The sequence below is a fragment of the Achroia grisella genome, unplaced genomic scaffold (genome assembly GCF_030625045.1).
Source record: "Achroia grisella isolate CSIRO2021 unplaced genomic scaffold, CSIRO_AGI_Agris_v1 utg780, whole genome shotgun sequence".
Classification (NCBI taxonomy): Eukaryota; Metazoa; Arthropoda; class Insecta; order Lepidoptera; family Pyralidae; genus Achroia; species Achroia grisella.
In genome coordinates, this window is record NW_026713020.1 from 7541565 (window position 1) to 7560609 (window position 19045).

The following is a 19045-nucleotide window of genomic DNA, read 5'->3' on the forward strand; positions in this document are numbered from 1 at the left end:
TACAAATGTTTGCACCGTGAGAGGAGTCGAACCCGCGGTCAGAAGTAAGGCGTTGTGCTAAACCGCTAGACCACCGAGGCCGTCCGTACCATAGTACCGATGGAATCTAACAATTTCACATTCTGTCAGAAAGAAAACAAAATAACACCTCTCTAGAGTGGACACTTTCCTCCGCAATCTCGGGACATATGTTTTATGTTAGGGTTCACAATGGATGACCTCTCATCAAACACCGAAAGTAGGTTACTGGAAGCTATAAAAATGTGTCAAGACAGAATCGTGTAAACTGGAGTAGGAACTGTCATCTATACATATAAATAAAATTGGAGTAACCGTTTACTACATGCATATGAATATAAATACGGTACATTCAGCAAAATAATTTTTTTTTAAAAAAAAGTCTGTCTGTTTGTTCCGGATAATCTCTAAAATGGCTGGACCGATTTTGACGGGATTTCTTTTGGCAGGTAAGTGATGTAATGAGGAGTAACTTAGGCTACTTTCGTTTTAGAAAAATAAAGTTAAATTCCACATGGATGAAGTCGCGACAACAACTAACAGTGTTTTATATAAAATACGCATACGTCAGGTCAGAAGGTTAGTACTTGTGTATTTTATCATCAGATTAGTTATAGGTTTGTTTGTCATTATAATAATAATAATCTCAGGACAAATCACACAGCGCTATCAAGACCCAAGTTAAGCTAGCTAAAGCTTGTGTTATGGGTACTAGACAATTGATACAAATACATAGATTTTTTTTTTCGTAAATACTTATATATTATACATAGAAAACACCCAGACCGATACAAACAATCATACACATGAATACAAATGTTTGTGCCGTGCGAGGAATCGAACCCGCGACCATCGGACGTAAAGCGGTGTGCTAGACCGCTAGACCACCGAGGTCATCATTATTGAAACTAATATTTTAAATAGGAGAGACTTTCTAGTCTTAGTTTGACGGTACTAGACCTCGTGGACCTATGAATTTCATTATTATTATTATAAATGCGAAAGTTTGTAAATATGGATGTTTGTTACTCTTTCACGCAAAACCTACAGAACAGATTTTCATGAAACTTTACAGTAATATAGCTTATGCATCAGAATAACACAGGCTATATATATTATTGAAATAACCGCGGCCACAGCTACAACACCTAATTTTATTAAAGTCAAGAAACTTTTAAACTAAGACCAGTTTTTTTTACCTTCAAACTCGAGATCAACATAAAGATGTGCAGTAAATGAAATCATAGAACTTTCACCCTTACAGTTAGGGGTGGGTTTTATAGTCTTCGTTCAAATAAAGGGTCGTATAGGCGTCCTAACGTTTCAAGACTTTGTGTTACTGAACAAATTTCAGGGCGCGTGCTAACAATATTGTTTGCATTGGATTTCTAAACGCAACTGATATTGATTCTATGAACCAAAAAGAAGATACGTTCGTTCGTCTGTTATAGAGTAATATTTTAGAAACTTTATTCTTAAGTTTGTTTACATCTTACCTGTTATTTATCATTATATTTCGCCCAATTTACATAATATGTTTCTAAATTATAGCCTATGTGTTATTCTAAAGTATAAACTATATTATTTTAAAGTTTCATCGAAATCCGTTCAATAGTTTTTGCGTGAAAGAGTAACAAACATCTATCCATACTCAGGAACTTTCGCGTTTATAGTATTAATAAGATATGGCAGTTCAGGTCAAAGTTACATATTTTTTACAGTATCAGGGATTATCTATATATATATATATATATATATAGATAATCCCTATTTATTTTTTTGTATATATATATATATACAAATAAATAAAATTGGAGTGTCTGTTTGTAATATTGAAATAACTGTTTTTTCTACATGCATATGAATATAAATACGGTACATACACCAAAATAACAGTTTTTACAATTTTTGTCTGTTTAATCCGGCTAATCTCTGAAATGGCTGGACCGATTTTGACAGGACTCTTTTTGGCAGGTAGCTGATGTAATAAGGAGTAACTTGGGCTACTTTTATTTTAAAAAATAAAGTTAAATTCCACGCGAACGAAGCACGGTTACAGCTAGTTTGAAATATTAAAAATTTGGGACTTTGTTCACGCGAAGTAACGCTATCACTGATTAGAGGCTTATCACTGACAACCCCTATTTAGAGGGTAACTTATCTACTGAGCCATATTAATACATTTTATTTCTTTTGTATTCAAAAGTGGTTAAAATAGATAATTTATTTATTTATTTATTTCGGATATATATCCATATTATGTTAATAAACAACTTATAAACTATGTTAGTAAATTACAATTTTATTCATTCCATTCATATATTTATGCCTATTTCCATGTCCAGAAGCACTGGCTCCGCAGCAGTGCAGCGATGTCCCGTGTCTCTGGAATGGACAATCCGACATATTGGATATGGTGTTTAGGAGGCTGTTTGCGCTCCCACGAATTCTACACATCAGAGATGCAGATCTAGTTCGCATTATGGCTTCAAAGCCATCAATCCGCGCTGCTGCAGACATTTCTGATCAATTTAGATCCATGACTTTTTATAAAGTCTTCGTGTGTACTATTCTACATAAATACATATGTCTATATAATAATAGAAATAATCTTTATTCAAATAAACTCATTACAAGCACTTTTGAATAGTCATATTTTGATTCTACCACTCATTTGGAACACAGATTCATCACAAGAAGAATGAGCAAGAAACTTGTGTGTTGCTCTTTTTAATAGATGCTTCTATTATTTATTATTTTCTATACCTTACATAAATACATTCAAAATAATCTGTATTCAAATAAGCACTTTTGAATAGTAATATTTTTCTATATCTACCGTCAGTTCGAAATGATTTCGAGATGAGAAGAACTGACAAGAAACTCATTTAGAATGCAGACTCATTCAAAGACAAACGAGCAAGCTTATAATTGAATGTGATCTAGTTAAATACAAAACAGTTTCAATTAGGAAACACGAACATTTAAATGGCGCTATAAGTTTCGTGTATATTCCCGATGCTGAAGCGAAATTGCTTTCACGGCTGTCAACTCCATACAGCCTCATTTAGGTGCATCCTATTCCTTAACCGGAAGTCTGAGTGGAAATAATAGGAGTAGAGAAATTCTAGAACAGTATACCTACAAGTTACTTGTCGAATGTCACATGTCTTTTGTTTATTAAGATAATGAGTCTGTTTTTTGTGTACATTCGACGGTCGCGGGTTCGATTCCGCTCAGTACAAATATTGCTTGGTGTTTTCTATGTATAATATGTATGTATACACAAAACAAAATTAGTAGTTACTATAATAATATTAATAATAATCTCAGGACAATTCACACAGCGCCATCTAGATCCAAGTTAAGCTAGATAAAGCTTGTGTTATGGGTATTAGATGACTGATACAAATATATAGATAGATTTTTTTTCGTCTATACATTCATATTATACATAGAAAACACTCAGAAAGATGCAAATAATCATATTCATGAATATAAACATTTGCGTCGTGCGAGGAATCAAACCCGCGATCATCGGAAGTACCTAAACCGCTAGACCACCGAGGCCGTCAAATGTACACACAAAACAAACTTATAATAATAATAATAATCTCAGGACAACTCACATAGCGCCAAATACATACACATTATACATAGAAAACACCCAGACCGATACAAACAATCGTACTCATGAATACAAACGTTTGTACTCTGCGGAATCGTACTCGCGACCGTCGAACGTACAAAACAGACTTATTATATTGATAAACAAAAGACAATCGATCATGAACTCCACATGGTATCCATCAGGCCTTAAACAACGATATGTTGTGACAGCGAGAGCGTCATATATTTTTATTCACCCAAAACCACCCCCGCAAATAAACAGTGTGACATCAAATGGAATTGAACTATACGACCTTGTAGGGGCGGCCTTGGCCTTAACACCGCGTTGTCACGACTTATACTTACTATATACTGGTAGAACCTCAGGTTATACATCTTATATATAAAATTCTCGTGTCACAGTTTTCGTTCCCATACTCCTCCGAAACGGCTTGACCGATTCTCATGAAATTTTGTGAGCGTATTGAGTAGGTCTGAGAATCGGCCAACATCTATTTTTCATCCCCTAAATGTTAGGGGTAGTTCACCCCTAATTTTTTTTTTATTTTTAGACAAAATTTTTAGTTTCTATATTTTTATGATACAAAAATACATACAATCCTAAATTTTCACCCTTCTAACATCAGCCCCTATTTTTTAATAGCGATTTTAATTTATATGGCAAAACAACGTTTTCCGGGTCAGCTAGTATATTCATAAAAATATTAATCTTATACTAAATAACAATTATTATTTTAATGTATGTAAGTAATAGCCTCTCTCCCTCTCTCCTCTCTTTTTTTGAGTCGTAGATACGACACAATAAAGTTTGGGAACCTCTGCTATAAATAAATAAATGTTGTTTACTGTCACTCACTTTGTAGGAAGGCAAAAGTAATTAATTATTACTTCGTACCACTCCTACATTGTTGTTAATGATTGAAATCGTCGTGAGATTTATAAGACAAATTAATATTGATTACAACAATTACTTACACAATCTACAATCTAAAAATACATAACTCAAAGGTGACTGACTGACATAGTGATCTATCAACGCACAGCCCAAACCGCTGAACGGATCGGGCTGAAATTAGATGCATGCAGGTAGATGGCACCCGCGCGAAGCCAGGGCGAGTAGCTAGTTTCAAATAAATTAGATTTTTCAAGTTCCGACAATTCCATTTTTTTTTTGTGAAAATATATAATAGCTCGTATTCGCTACTCGCCCCGGCTTCACACCGGTGTACATATTTTATAAATATAAACCTTCCTATTTTATCTCTCTATCTATTAAAAAAACCTCTTCATAATGCGTTAGGTAGTTTTAAAGATTTAAACATACATATGAATAGAATAGAATAGAATAGAAAATCATTTATTCAAATAAACTTAATTTAAGCACTTTTGAATAGTCATAACAATTTGTTTTTTATCTACCACTCGTTCGGAAAGCTGTCTCATCACAAGAAGAACGAGCAAGAAACTTGTGTGTTGCTCTTTTAAATAATCCTTGTAAGTTTACATTTACAAGTCGAAACGTGTGAATACAAACTACCAACAAGCACTAATTTTTTGGGTCAAATATAATCATGCATATGGACGGACAGACAGCGACAGCGACTTTGTTTTATACTATGTAATGATGGATTTGATTCAATTATCCATGTCCAGTTTGAAAACTTAATAACACAAGTATGAGAAGTAGTCTCGCGCTGAAACGAAGTTACACAAGTTTTTTTGCGAAAAACTGTGATTAACGCGCAAAGTTTCGGGGACGTAAGACGACCCCGGGGGATCTCAAATATTTACGACCCTCAATATCTTTATAGCAGTGTGGACACTGTTAGAATAATATTTATAGATCTATGTAAATGATATGCGCATAACATAAGCCCTATATATATGTATAATAGTATTATATCGACATATATATCTTCTTATATATAAAATTCACGTGTCACAGTTTTCGTTCCCATACTCCTCCGAAACGGCTTGACCGTTTCTCATGAAATTTTGTGAGCGTATTGAGTAGATCTGAGAAGCGGCCAACATCTATTTGCCCTAAATGTTAGGGGTAATCCACCCCTAATTTTTTTTTATCTTAAGGCAAAACAACGTTTGCCGTGACAGCTAGCTATAAATATATATACGTCAATATCTTTATAGGAGTGTCGACACTGTTAGAATAATATTTATAGAGCTACTAGCAGACCCGGCCATTACACACGTTGCTGTGGCTAAGGTTCTTGAATAAAATAATATTGCGACTATAAATTGAGATGTAAGCTATCCTATCTTTCAAGTTGGATTGCACACAATGTGCAAATCAAATTTGCACATTGTGTGACAAAATCGGTTCAGTAGTATAGAAATCATAAGGGACAAACAACGTGACACGTAATTTTTATATATAAAGATATAAATGATAGGCGTGTAACATCAACCTCTATATATATATTTATATATATATATATATTTATTTATTTATTTATTTATTTATTTACATCGTACTAAGTGAGCTTTACAGTCTCCCAATATGCCCACTTAAGAAGATAATATACATATACACACAATTATAAACACACAAGGAAACAAAAAGAGAAAAAAAAATATATATATATATATGTACGTCAATATTTTAATAGGAGTGTCACAGTTAGAATAATATTTATAGAGCTATATAAATGATATGCGTCTCACATCAGCCCCTATTATTACATTGTTCAAAATCAAACCTATGTCCATTGAAATAAGCACTGATTACTATATCAGAGCCCGTTAGTTTCTGTCTTTTATCCACTCTTTCTCCACTTACCTATGACTGTACGAACCGCCTCGTTACACGCGTCCATATTCCCTAACTACAATAAAATTTAATTGCAAAGTTATTAATTGAATAAAAAAAAACATTGCCTAGACGCCGCCGCCGGTGCGTGTTGGGGATCCCGGGAGCCCTAGCAGAAACATAAAGGGCCACCCTATAGGAGGAGGTACTCACTAGCGTAGCCAGACGTCCCGTATTTCCGTACGTCTCGTTTTAGGCTTAGTTTAAAATGTCCCGGCGGGACTGACTCTGTCCCGTATTCGAATCGTGATCCGTTTTTTATTATTAAATCGATCGATCTACGCTACACAAAAATATTCACGCACGCAACGTTCGTATCCCTATTTTAATAAAAAGCAAGTTGATGACCCTTTTTAATTACGATTACAATTGTATTGATTTTTATAAATATGTTAAAAGCAACAAAAATATGTTACAACTAACTTGCTCCTCAGAATAATATATGCAAAATAAAAAATGTCACTTTATAATTTTATTTTTAATTTGTCCCGGGTACAAAACTGAATTCTCGTATTTTTGTGCCTATTTAAACATTTAAACAATATATGTTAGTAATGGAACATATCCGTACTAATCTGACTAATCTTTACATAGTATAAAATAAAGTTGTTTCCTTTGTTGGTACTTGCCTCTTATTTATGTTATTTATTCTTTATTGCACCTTTAAAAATGTATAATTTGGCAAGCTTAATGCCATATGGTATTCTCTACCAGCTAAACATTAGGTAAGAACAGAAAGCGGTTGATGGGCTGTGGTGAAAAAGAACTAACCTATAATTTTACCTAACGTAGGTAAATAGGCTGAAAAAAATCTGACAACTCTAGTATTTACTGACCCTTTACCTCACGCTTCCAAAAATACTATTTTTTCTAACATATACAATAATATATGTACCTTAGCAAGTATGTCGGATTGTCCGCTACAGAGACACTGGACATCGCTGCACTGCTGCGGAGCCAGTACTTCTGGACGTGGTCATAGACATATATAGTTATATATATGAATTGAATGAATATAAAATGTAATTTACTGACATAGTTTATAAGTTGTTTCCTAACATAATATGGATACATATCTGAATTAAATGAATAAAACAAAAATTCCAAAGCAACTGTTTTTTTGGGTGGGCCACCCTTATATATGTCAGTTAGGGGTATAAAAGATAGATAACAATCTATACTCAAACCTACCAACTAAACATAAAAAAATACATAAAAAACAAAAAATCGTTGATTCTTTTTTAGGCGCTTATGAACGTCAAGTTTTTTATATTCAGATTTTTTCCTTACCGTCAAAATCAAAATCGGTTAGGTCGTTTCTGAGAAGTACCAGTAATATTGTGAAATGAGAATATGTGATACAGACTAGGGATGTTATGGATATGAAATTTCGGATACGGATAAGTTTCGGATATAAGAATGATACGGCCTACGGCCATCTTTTACCATCGCACCGCTCGCTCATACCCACACGCTGGAATATAAGTGGTCTTGGACAGTGTGGTTTCAGAGGAGCTTCCTCCCGCGTACACTTATATTGTGAAATAAACTTCTTGCCGAGGTTTTCTCACGAGATTACGGCATGGAGTTTTTCAAGAAGGGTATATTAAGTTTTCTTAAGGGTCGGCAACGAGCACATGTCACCCCTGGTGTTTCAGACGTCCATAGGCTACGGTAAACATTTACCATCAGATGGGCCGTATAATTATTATACCAGATACGGATGCGGATATGAAATTATTTCGGATCATCCGTTAATTTCGGATAATTTCTGTTTCGGATATTATTTTTTTAAGGAATTTCGAAAGTAAAATAGAAATAACTAATAAAATGGTTACATAACGTGTCTCAATTAGACTTCGTCCCTATCCGATATTATCCGAAACTTTTATTTCGGATTCGGTTACGGTTACGAATATTTTTTTATATCGGATATCCGATAGCTTCGGTTACGGTTACGGAGCTCCTTAACATCCCTGGTACAGACTTAATAGTAAATTAAATCCTAATTTTAATCTATACATATAAATAAAATTGGAGTGTCTGTTTGTAATATTGAAATAACCGTTTTTTACTACATGCATATGAATATAAATACGGTACATACACCAAAATAACATTTTTTACAATTTTTGTCTGTCTGTCTGTTTGTTCCGGTTAATCTCTGAAATGGCTGGACCGATTTTGATGGGACATTTTTTGGCAGGTATCTGATGTAATAAGGAGTAACTTAGGTTACTTTTATTTTAGAAAATTTATTTATTTTAGAAATATAAAGTTAAATTCCACGTGGACGAAGTCGCGAGAATAGTTCGTATATATATATATCTCGTGTTACGGGTATGTTTACATTACAGCATACTGAAACAAACAACACGAGAGCGACTCGAGCGAGGGTTCCTCTTCAAGGATTATCATATCTACTTTCAAAGTAAGCTCTGACATAATATACAAACAAAACTCACTGTATTTGTCTATTACATCCTATTAGCTTTTTATCATTATTATTACATTTTAAAAAATTAAGCGATTTTGATTTCCATATACAGAAAGTGAGAGCACACTGTCTCTCTCTTTCTCTCTCTCTCTTTCTTTGCATCTTCGTCAATAGTTCTTCTCAATTGGATCTATATACCGACCTGGACGGTAAGGAAAAAATTAAAATTCATACATTCATAATTTAAGAGCTGTGCTCTTGTCAGCGGAGCTCCTGCCACCTTCCACGATCCTCTATCAGTCCTTTTAGCTGTTGATACGACACGACTCCAACTTTATCTCTAACTTGCTATATATATCTGTGTCTTGGTCTTCCTCTCTTTTCCATTCTTCCTTCTTCTCTTTTCCATCTATTTTTCCTTCAATAATGTTGAAGTCCTTTGAATTGAATTCCTTCAATGAATTTGTCGTGATGGTTTCCAGGAGCGACCGCGTGGGGGTCAACCTGACATTGTACATTGCTAGCAATGGGGTCATAAGCTTCCCTGGTTTCTTAAGGTTCGGCAGCATCCTTGGGGGAGGCCTTTGTTCAGCACTGGACGTCTTCCGAGCTGAGATGATGATGATGAAGGTTCGGCAACACGCATGTGATACCCCTGATGTTTCAGGCGTCCAAGTTACGCTAACATTAACTATTATATGACCCATATGATTTTAATAATGAAATATAATGAAAAATTTGTAATTTCAAATTAAATTGTTTCATTAAATGCACATGTATATATGTACGGTTCCAACATCATAAAATTGTCTGTATGTATATCTGTTTGTTTTTGCTAGTCTCTAAAATGACTGGACCGATTTAGATAGGACTTTCACTTGCAGATATCATAATTCCGCATGGTGCATTTGTGGTAATCTAACCCGCGATAATCCGAGTAAAGCGATGTGCTAAGCTATACTACCGAGGCCAACAAACTAAATTAAATATATATAAATATAGTATAGGTACACTCACATTTAGTTCTGTATTTATATTTCATATGAAGTTTTACTCAATACATAGAATTAAGTGTCAGGTATCATCAGAAGTAACCGATACAACCTCGAGACTAACAAATAAGTAATTTTCAACTTTGTCTAAACGCCTTCATTTTGCATTCCCCGAAGCGAAGCACTCTGTTTGATTGTTTGGAAAATTGCTACCCCAGTTCCACAATACAATGTTCGAAGCCTGTGTGCAGATGGAATTTCTAAATCTTTCTAAGAACGCCACAGTATATAAAATACAGTAAAAAGGTAAAAAGTTGTTTATATTAACCGGTTCTTAACACTAATAACTTTATGACAAACTAGTTGTACCAGCGATTTCGTTCGCGTGGAATTAAGCTTTATTTTTCTAAAGGTAGCCTAAGTTACTCCTTGTTACATCCGCTACCTGCCAATAAAAGTCCCGTCAAAATCGGTTCAGCCATTTCAGAGATTAGCCGGAACAAACATATAGACGGAGAGACAGACAAAAATTGTAAAAAATATTATTTTGGTGTGTGTACCGTATTTATATTCATATGCATGTAGTAAAAAATGGTTACTTCAGTATTACAAACAGACTCTCCAATTTTTTCATATGTATAGATAAAGGTCCTCTCTCGACGTTTCTATTAGGTTGCAAGCCGTGGTTACAAGCTGAGTGGAGTTACAGCGATGTCAATGTCGATAGGTGACAGCTATTTTTTCGTCTACCGTCACTAGATTGTTCATCGAAAGTAAAAAAAATGTCTGCCGGTTCAGTCTCACCTATTTCAGCCACCAAGCAGCTCGCTTTGTAAACTGTATTTCGGTTGTATTTCTATGAACGCCACAGTATAAAAATATAGTAAGCATAGTATAGTAGCATAGGTAGTAAAAAGTTATCTGGCCGGTATTTCAATCTCACCTATTTCAGCCGTCAAGCAGGTTACTCTATAAGCTGTATTTCGGATTGTATTTCTATGAACGCCACAGTATAAAAAATACAGTAGTACAGTATAATAGCATATGTAGTAAAAATTTTCTGGGGTTGAAATTTTCTTCGAAAAAACACGATTGGTAAAGGTGAATAACAACGACCTTCGATAGGCGGTCTACAATCTACACCCGGGTCACAAGTCCTGGGAACTGCTAGGAGTTTCGCTCTCTGCCACACAATGGGCTCAGAGGCTGGGCACGGTCAATCCATGGAATGCTAAGAAGTTCGTGTTTTAGTTCAAATTGGGAATTAACATTGTTTACTATAGTAGGAAAATGAAAATAGTAACTGCAATTGAGCTACTGCATTTATTTTTACTGTGGTATGGTCAACCTTTAATAAAAATACCAAATCTTGATATGAAATTTTACACTGCGTCTATTTGTAATCTAAAATGACATGACGTGACAATATGGCGTATACCATATTAAAATAGTAAAGTCTAAGTATTTGTGTAACACATTTTTTCCTTAATTATATCTATGTAGTTATTGAATCCATCCATCCATAACATATGCTTAGAAGAATCTAAGCATATATTATGGGCAAATGCCTATACCAGACGCTCTACTCTTTATATGTAAGTATATAACACGTAAGTATATTATTTCATTGAATTAGTGCTAATCGGTAGTTTGTATTCACACACTTAAACTTAAATTGTAAATAAGAATAAATTATTTAAAAGAGCAACACACAAGTTTCTTGCTTGTTCTTCTTGTGATGAGACAGCATTCCGAATGAGCGGTAGATTAAAAAAAATGTAATGACTATTCAAAAGTGCTTCAATGTAAGTTTATTTGAATAAATGATTTTCTATTCTATTCTGTCTTCGAGATGATTCTGTCAGTTATAAAGTCTATTTTCATTTCTCAGTGATCCATTAACAAATCAATACATTTATTCATGTAATCACATACAAAACACTTTTGACACAACATTTATCTTTTACTTCTTCATCTAATTTATCTCTAAACTATTTTATAATAATTAAGTATTTCTGTCAGTCATCTAGTACTAATAACACAAGCTCTACTTAGCGATGGGACTAAATGGCGCTCTGTGAATTGTCCAGGGATGCTATTATTAATATTATATGGACTTATACACAGACTACAAGAGTCAAAATAACTATAGACTATTTTTCTTTTAATATGGCTTCTGAGGGAAGCTTATAGCAAAAATGACAATAAGCACAAAATTCGTGTTCATTACGTGACGCTAAGTACGGTGGTAATCCACCGCCCATGAGCACCCAGAACACCAGGGGAATTGCAAGTACGTTGCCAGAACGTACTTGCAATTCCCCTGGTATTGCGAGTGCTCATGGGCGGCGGTGTTGCTTTTAAATTTCCAAATTCAAATTCATAAATCATTTATTCATGTAGGACATTTTAGCCGCCTATGAACATCAAGTTTTTTTTCCCTACCGTCCAGTTCGGTATATAGATCCAATTGAGAAGAACTGGCAAGAAACTCGATTGAATTACTTTTTTTTTAAATCCAGTTTATTTACAATGCATAGGTATTTATATAGGTGTCTATGTCTAACATTAAATGAAAATCCCGAACATGAAAACTATTGCCATGCACGCTCGTCATTCAAGTAATCGTTTAGTGAGTAATAGGCCTTGCTCAGTAAATATGATTTAACAGATGTTTTGAATTTATTTAAGGGTAATTCCAATATATCCTTTGGTATCTTATTGTAAAATTTTATACCTATAATTTTAAGAAGGAATGACCAGGTTTCTGGAAGGTTTCAATATCGTATCGGTTCGGAAATACCATTGCTGGACGGTGAATCCACACTGTGGCTGTGTGTAGCAAAAAGTTTCTGGAAAAACGCACGGTGGAGGACCGCCATTCATCCAGTTGATAGGGATAATATTTTAGTTTCTAGGTAGTGAAAGGGTGGAAGAAGTTTGGACACAACTGAAATACAAACAACATCCCCTTCGTATGTTTGTTTGTTTGTATATTCAAATAGTGCCAAAGACCGTCCGTACAATCAAGTTAGTGGCAGTTCGTGTTGGGGTTATCTGTTTATTATATTTGCACTCCATAACTGCGGACGAAGATTAATGAACTATCGTACAAAGTTAGAAAGCATATTATAATATTATTCTAGTTTGTTACGGCTTTGGGTATTTCGTGTGTTTGGTTTATAAATTACAAATATATTGGTTTATTTATTCTCTTTATGTTTTAAGTAAGACTAGCTCTGCCGACGGTTACATCCGCATGAAATTTATAGTGTCATTCTGATGTATTATCGATATTAAAGTAAAGTTTCATCAAAATCTGTTCAGTAATTTATGCGTGAAAGAGAAACAATGTATCCATGTTAGTTGCCATACTGATAAACGGCTCGACGTATTGTGATGAAATTGTATATGTATATTTGGTAGGTCTGAGAATAGTTTGCTATTTATTTTTTGTACCCCTAAGTGATAAGGGTGACCCACCCCAAAAATAAATTACTTATTTTTTGGACAAAACATTTTGTGATGTAGCATTAAAAATATATACACTCCTAAACTTTCACCCTTCTCCTATCAACCCCTATTTTTAATAGCGATATTAGTACTTTAATAATTTTCAGAAATAATTCATGTAGCAAAACAACGTGTGTTGGTTCAACTAGTAAATATGAATACAAATGTTTGTACCGTGCGAGGAATCGAACCCGCGACCATCGGAAGTAAAGAGATATGTTAAACCGCTAGACAACGGTGGCCGTCAGTATTTTACAAACTAAATATTTATGTTAATCGAAACAAATGTTGCCACTATTTGGTAAATTAATATAATTTTTTAATTTTTATAATGTCCATGGATCACTGATTCAGTTATCTCCTACTATAACTTTAAGAAGAAATCCTTATGAATTTCAACCTTAATCCGTCGATGTAAAGCACAGACTTCTCTGTTCTGTATATGAGAGCTATTTCAGGTTTACGATGAAAAAATAAAAAACATGTCTATTAAAAAAAAACATTTATTACTCATTTCATCACAATAAATACACGCAAGTACATTCTTTATATATTTTGTTTATTTATATAACTTTATATAAACCAATAAAAGTTATACTTTTGATTATATATATTTAATTACTAAATACATTTAACTTAGTCTTTATTAATTGTATGCGTAATTATTATATATAATTTTCCGGTAAAATGTAAAAAAAAAAAAATAAGTAATTTACACTGGAGAAATAACGCATAACACACAATCCTTTTTTACATAAAAAAAAATCCAAATCATACACGTAACAAAAATATTATAATTTTATATTAATCACAAAACAGACTGACTGACTGTGTTCTGAAGAACTATTTACTGTACATGCGTACGGCTACCTTTTACCATCGCACCGCTCGCCATAGACAGTGAATTCATCCCTACACGCTAGAACCTAAGTGGTCTCGAACAGTGCGGTTTCAGAGGAGCATCCTCCCGCGTACACTTAGATTGTGGAAAGAACTACCTGCCGAGGTTTTCTCACGAGACTACATCATGGGGGTTTTTCAAGAAGGGTATATTAAGGTTTCTTAAGGGTCGGCAACGCGCACGTGGTACTCCTGGGTTCATAGGCTAGGGTAACCATTTACCATCAGATGGGCCGTATGCTTGATTGCCACCATCATAGTATAAAAAAATTAAGCCTACGGCTACCTTTTACCACCGCACCGCTCGCCATCGACAGGGAATTCATCCCCACACGCTAGAACCTAAGTGGTCTCGGACAGTGCGGTTTCAGAGGATATTCCTCTCGCGTATACTTTGATTGTGGAATGAACTTCCTGCCAAGGTTTTCCCACGAGACTACAGCATGGGGTTTTTCAAGACATTTGTTTCAGTTTCATCATTCAGATCATTTTCCGGTTATACGTAAAAATATACTTTAATTAATAAATAAATAACACTGCAGAAATAACACAATCCTTTTTTATAAATAAACATATGAAAAAATATTTAGATCAAACCAAGAAGTTAATACATTTTTTTGTATTTCACAGGAATAGAACCTGCGACTATTAAAATTGCAGACCGTTAAACTAATACACCATCAAGCTCATCATTTATATAGATGGTTTGATGTGTTTATAATTATGGTTATTTTTTATTTTTATGAATTTGTGTATTGATTTGTCAAATGAGTTTTTGTGTTTAGTCTGTGGGATGGACAGATAACATAAAGGGATGTATTTAATACTATAGTGGTCATATTAAGCATGCATATGCTTTAGGCACTAATCATATACAATATCTAACATTAACTAATATACAATGTTAAAAAATTCAATAATGGTTACATTTTACGATTATATCTTTTAAACATGACTCATTTATTAAATACACGTTATATAAAAGAAATAACAGGATCTAATCATATATATTTGTATTATTCAGTTTTCGATATATCGATAACCTTGATCGCCGATATTTCGACAGGGTTATAATTTCCTTGATCAAGGTGATTGTCGAAATATCGGTAAGTGAGTAATACGATACGACATGAGAAAATCATATTATTTCATTAATATTGCAACAATTGGTAACGTAAAACCGATATAAATTTCAACAAAATTGTTTCTATGTTGAAGTTAAAAAAAACATCTGGTAGCTTGGTACTAGATATCTAATATTTATAATAAAGATATGAATAGATATGCAGTAAATATTCAATTTCATAGAATTGTATTGAGTGGTAGACTACAGACATTTTTCTATAAAAATATCTAAAGGATAATATGTTCCCATACCCAGTTTTATATCATCTAAACTTTCAATATATTCAGTTAATATATTCTGACCACCATCAAATTAACTTCAACTGAATTTCATTATAATTTCGTCTTTGACGAAAATATTCTACTACAATTAATATTAAAAGTCGGGCATCAGAAATAGTTTCAAATATGTATACATATAAGCTTTCTGTTCAAAATTTGAACAAATATTTGCGGTTTATCGTTGAAGGTCCGTGTTTTAATGCAAATTAATGCTTTTTATGGTTCTCGATCGGTTTCTTAATAGAGATTTAACACTTTTTACGGTTCCCGATCGGTTTTTTAATAAAGATGTACGCTTTTTGCGGTTCTCGATAGGTTTATTAATAAAGATGAACGCTTTTAACGGTTCTCGATCGGTTTATTAATAAAGATGAACGCTTTTTACGGTTCTCGATCGGTTTCTTAATAAAGATGTACGCTTTTTGCGGTTCCCGATCGGTTTTTTAATAAAGATGTACGCTTTTTGCGGTTCTCGATAGGTTTATTAATAAAGATGAACGCTTTTAACGGTTCTCGATCGGTTTATTAATAAAGATGAACGCTTTTTACGGTTCTCGATCGGTTTCTTAATAAAGATGTACGCTTTTTGCGGTTCTCGATCGGTTTATTAATAAAGATTAACGGCGGTTCTTGGTCGGTTTTTTTTAACAAAGATTAACGCTTTTTCGGTTTTTATAACGCAGTTCATGCTATTTGCGGTTCTTGGTCGGTTTTCTAACGCAGATTTTTGATGACGCTTTCAAAATTACAATAATTTTGATAGTTCACTTTTACTTCTGCACTAGTACTGTGAGCACATATACGAATATTTACTAAGTTTTAATTGTGTGAAATTCTTGAAATATCTGTTCAAATCTGATTCTACATCTGATGCCGACTTAATGAAGATTAATTTAGAGGTCCTTTAAAAAATTCCACATTTTAATTAATTAGCTACGTTTTGTTATTTTTAACTGTCTCCAAATTGTTAAGTACCTAGATATTTCTCCTGCTTTGTTTACTTTCTAGCTTTAAGCATAATCTCCGCCAAAATTCATTCTGCACAAGATGGTCAAAGAATATGATGTACCAACTCGTATAGTTGTTTCCTCATAGTTGATAACCACTGCTGTTGATGAACAGGGTACAGAGAGTGAACAAGATGGTATCAATCTCTCAATTGTTGGGTTGGTTATAAACCTCAAACATAAGTGCATATAGCTAACAGGCCAATACACTCTAACTACTAACAAGAGTAGAGACTTCCTATCACTTACCATCAGGTAAACCTCTCTTTCTTAATTAGATCTTTTTTCTTTCTTCCTAATCTCTAATCAACAATTAGAGACAATGCTGAAAGTGGTATAAATAGACGCTACAATTATTATAATTAAAAAAACCAACACAACGTCATTAACTCGTGCTAATGTAAATCCTTTTAAAAAGGGCCCCATAAAGTGTATATTTTATTTTACTATAATTATATACATAATAATATTAATTTTACTTTATTTGCCTGTTATTTCCTATTACAGTTTATTTGATAGTAAAACACTAATAGTTAGCGAGAGGTAAATGCAGAAATGTGTGCACTTAATAAGTTATACATATAGCCCTGTAATACTATTAATAGCTGTAAAATGCATGCTAAAATTAATCTACCATACTTGTTAACTACTCCGACAAATCTATTAATTATGGTTCTTTCAATACTTACTAATACACTAATATAACGTTCAATTCTATACGCATTGCTGTTTTTACATTCCTTAATAATCATACTAAAATAATAATTAAAACAGCACCGTTTAAAATAAAATGAAACTCCGATTCGATATATAACTGAGCTTTTTAAAGTGATAAGTAATTTATAAATTTATTTGTATATAGCTTGGTCAAAAATTGGTCTATTCATCGGACAATATTTAATTTAGGACGAAGCGATTTGAAAATTGTAAACAAAATATTATTTGTTAGAACAATACAAATGTAATTAGTACAAGGAATGCTGATATGATGTTTTATATAATAAATATAATATATGCTTGCTCTAAAATCACATCAAAATACGTCACTAATACTTTCATTCTATAAAAATATTATTATTATGTACTTCACAAAATTCCTATTAAAGCCTGCCCCATGCAATTTGATGCTATTTGACTTGAAACTCGAGACATTACATCTATATACTAATTATTACTAATAACTACACCAAGTATGTTCTGTGATAGACTACCAAAGGTAGTACACTGACAGTAATTTATCTTCAAATGTACAAGATTAGTCGGAAAGGATAAACCAAAGTAATGATCATGAAATTGAACCCTGTTACGAGGAAATAAAGTGAAAATCCCAAAATACTAATTTGATCACGTGAGACCTCAGTTTGTAGGAAATATTGGTTATAAATTTTATTTATCTATTCTGATTCTTTGTAGAAAGTTTCATGAAAACTATCTTTGGTTTACGTGTCAGTATATTCTTTACTACTAATCCTGTATAAGAGATTTTTAAGTAATACATCTATCAAAAATAATGAAAAATATAGTATACTTACAAAGAATTCATGAAAGGAAATTATGTAAAAATAATTCAGATTTATGACAGCAGTAGTACAATTATAATAACTGTGGTAATAATGTGGAGACGATGATATTTGAGTATATATTTTGTACAATCTTTTTTTGTACATATACATTGTAAATAAGTTCAAAATATCCGCATATAAAAATATTAATTAAAAAAGCACTCATAAGTATACAATACTCATATTTCCAGTTTAAATCATTTCACAAGACTTATGTTATATCAAAGACATGAAAAGCAAACTCACATCAACTCTGTGATGCCAGATCGGGGGTTTTCCAACCAAATTAAAAGGTAATATGTGGCAGTAGTGGGAAATTTCATGGAATATGTGAGGGGACAAAATGAAAATTTTTGGTACTATTTCTTCTAATCTAAATTTTAGAGGATTTTGCAAACCAAGACGATTTTGGGGATCGATTCTGAAGAAGAAATTGGGGGAAAAGAAGACTATTATCTGGCAACACTGCTTTACATATACCAAACTGACGACATTTAATACAATAGGGTGCACACAAAATTTATACAAAATTATACATTATAATGTATACAGTTTCCCAAATATAAGATTAAGCATCCGATATGTATATGACACTATATTTTTTACATTTTTTATTAAATTTCCAGAACGTACGTGAACCCATTCAGTTGGTGTAACCTTTTAGAAAGTGTCCACCTATTTACATTTTACAAATCACTAATACTAATAAATATTCGTTGTTATCTTAGCCAGATAATACCTACATTTAATTA